Source organism: Phyllobates terribilis, unplaced genomic scaffold, assembly GCF_046119375.1.
Source record: "Phyllobates terribilis strain yellow unplaced genomic scaffold, ASM4611937v1 Scaffold_11__3_contigs__length_659146591, whole genome shotgun sequence".
In the NCBI taxonomy this organism is placed as follows: domain Eukaryota; kingdom Metazoa; phylum Chordata; class Amphibia; order Anura; family Dendrobatidae; genus Phyllobates; species Phyllobates terribilis.
The window spans coordinates 605,491,205-605,494,711 of NW_027362771.1; the positions used below are offsets into that span (position 1 = coordinate 605,491,205).

At 41.4% G+C, this 3,507-nt stretch overlaps 1 non-coding gene across 1 annotated transcript; it reads right to left on the bottom strand.

Moving 5' to 3' along the window:
- Positions 1–391: 391 nt before the first annotated feature.
- Positions 392–473, bottom strand: TRNAL-UAG (transfer RNA leucine (anticodon UAG)). The gene has a single exon. It is a non-coding gene; the product is annotated as a tRNA-Leu (tRNA).
- Between the last annotated feature and the right edge of the window lie 3,034 nt (positions 474–3,507).

Genomic DNA, 3,507 nt, shown 5'->3' on the forward strand with positions numbered 1-3,507 from the left:
CTTCTTTTCATTTGATATTCCTTTCTTTGTTCCATTTTAGCAAGCTTTTAAATTCAGTATCCAGCCATCCTGGTCTCCATAAATGCTTTCCAGTCTTCCTTCTTTTCGGGATTGTTACTGATTGTGCAGTGAGAATTTAATTTTGCAAAATCTCCCATCCTTCCTGGACATTTCTTTCCTTTAGAACATCCTACCTTTCCTTCCTTTTTACTGAGTCCATTAAAAACTGCCTTTCTACAGTCCAATCTTAAAATCTCAGTTTTCGCAGGTTTTCCACCTTTTGTAGTTCAAAAGTATAGGATAGAATTACCGCTGCCTCCTAAATTCTCAATCCCCTTTACTTCCTCAACCGTTTCCTAATTTTTGGTAAAAATAAGATCCAAATAAATAATGACAGCGGTGGGATTTGACCCCACGCCTCCAGAGAGACTGGAGCCTAAATCCAGCGCCTTAGACCACTCGGCCACGCTACCTCTTACAGATGGTTAAAGTTATTTATATCAGAAGTTTGCATTTGATGTAAGTGGGAGGGTGCCGAAGCAAAAAACAATGATCTCATGGCCCTAAAATGAAAAGCGTATATAGACTTTATTTAAACATTTATTTGCATACAGAAAAATAGAGCAGAATGTCAGGAAGACAAATGGGTACCAAATCATCATACAATTAATAAAAGCATGAATAAATACAAGCAGGTAACACATAAGATGCAGGCGTCATGTCTCACCACTAATTTCCTAGCTATTATCAAGTATTAAGAGACCATCGCAAATATATGAAGAGGGACACCCCGAGGAAAATCAATATATATTGTAAATAACCATATCCCAAGGTGAAAATTACATATCCTTATTGTCCCACATAGTCAGCAGTTTAAACATAATTACCTAGGTGGGAGGCTGAGAACCCGCACGATACGTGCTTCCCCGATGCGCGTTTCGGCGCTGTGGCCTTTCTCAAGGGGACTGCTGTGGCTGGGCGGACGATCATTTAAATATCCCGCACAGAAAAGAATTGGCCAATGAAGCGGCACACCGCCCATATCGGAAGTAGTAGCCCACGTGTGTGTCGTCATGGTGATACATGACGCTACCCAGTCATGCCTTGCGACTCACCGGAAGTGACGCAGAGAACAACGCCGTAACCAAGATACCACACTCCTTCGGTATCACAGAGGAAACCGAGAGAAGACAGGCATGTAGGGACGGCGTTGCCTCTGCGTACAGAGACACAGGTACATATATCATTACATATTACACCGGTGTGAACCTACTTATAAGTGTGCCAATGGGAAAGAGGGAACTCCATAGCTGACAGAGAGAGGGACTGCGGATCATAGGGCGCCTCTCATATAATTAACCCATACTGTAATGGGAAACATAGAGAGAAATGAGTGCATCAAGGCAACAAAACATGTGGTCATATGGGACATTTATATATATACCTGTATGTAATAATCATTTGATCGCACATATTAAACCGATATAAATATTTAGCGCTTTAAGTGTAGCTATTCCCCTCGTAGTATAGATGCACATATCAAAAACATACAGTATTAAAACAACACAATCACATATTCAAAATATCAGTCATATCATCATTTTAAGTCATAAGTGATTACATATGTAAACCTAGTTTGGGAAGTAGGAGGCGCCATATGCAGATATAGCCATATCATACAATATAGATAATACAAATATGTGTAACAGTTAAACATCACAATATGTATTTAACTGTTTTCACAGTCGTCCTATCCCAGGTGGAGACTCCCGGTACAGATGGTATCCCTGTATGGTATAGATGTGCTCACGTGATGGCCACATAGATACATCTAGAGATCATATATTCAGCCACAGCCAAAATCAATATACCTGCTAAAAAGAAAATTAAAAATAAGAAACTACAAATAGACAAATTAAAATATGCAGACACATGGCACCAGCGCTATACTCTTACCACATAAGGTGGTTCACAAAAAAGGGGCAAAACTATTATTTTCGTTGAGACCATTTGGATGTAAGGTTTTCAAAGTCCAAATCCACCTCGTCTCTATCTGTGCAAGTCTATGGGATACAGGACCACCACGTATGCCAACATCCACCATGTCAATACCTCTCACCTTTAATAATTTGGCATTACAATTGTGATGTGATTTGAAATGTCTTGGTATAGGTTTGAGAGTAGATATATCATTTTCTTCAGGCGCAGCCAGTATCCCCTATACATGTTCTCTGATGCTTATTTTTAGACAGCGTGTGGTCATCCCAACGTAGATCAGGTCACAAGGGCACGTAGCATAATAGATCACATTACGTGACAAACATGTGATATGTTTTTTAATTTCAAATAGACGTGCGCCCGTGGAGTCCACAAATGAAGTACATCTGATCACGTTGGTACAAACAACACACCGCCCACAGGGTGTACATCCAGGATTCATCCTGGCATTATCCAAAAAAGTATGTACACCAACTCCCTCGTAATGACTACGGACTAAGTGGTCTCAAAGATTCCTGGCACGTCTGAATACAATCGATGGCTTGGCCGAGACGTGTTTTGATAATACCGGATCAGCAATTAACACTGGCCAGGCTTTTGCAAGGGCCTGCCTAACAGACGGTATCTGAGAATGGAATGTAGTAACAAACCTAACTAGGTCGTTATCCTTTTTATTGCTAGATCCATAGAGCAAATTTTGGCGAGAAGAGTGTTTCGCACGATTGTAGGCCCTCTTCACCATTCTATGACTGTACCCACGTTCATAGAAACGTTCCTTCATATCTTTTGCCTGTACCTCAAAATCATGCTCGTCGGAGCAGATTCTGCGAAGACGCAGAAACTGCCCCACCGGAACAGATTGAATCATATGGCGTGGGTGAGAGGACGAGGCATGAAGAAGGGTATTTGTTGATGTTGGTTTCCTAAAAATATTCGTTTGGATGGCATTGTCTTTGTCTCTCAACAAACATGCATCCAAATATTCAATTTTATTGGGATCATCAATAAATGTGATCCGTATGTTGAATGTATTGTCATTTAGACCCTGCATAAACATCACAAGGTGGTCACGTGAGCCCTGCCAGATCAGAAAAATATCATCGATGTACCGCGTCCAAGAAAGGACGCAGCCCATCACAGACGCCTGATCTGGCAGGGAAAGATCTCTCTCCCACAGCCCCAGGAAAAGATTAGCATATGAGGGAGCAAAGGCCGCCCCCATAGCTGTCCCCTTGAGCTGTAGGTAGAAGGACCCCTTAAATAAGAAAAAATTGTGAGTAAGCGTGAATTCCAATAATTCCAACACCAATGCCTGCATATCATAGGATAGAGAAGATCCTTGTAAAAAGTGCTGTACAGCACGGAGCCCATCATTGTGTCTAATACTGGTATATAAAGACTCAATGTCGATAGTAACCATCCTAGAATCTGCTTCCAGATATAGACCATCTACCCTTCTCAGCAGGTCACCCGTATCTCTTAAAAATGAGGGAAGGCTCTCGACTAGTG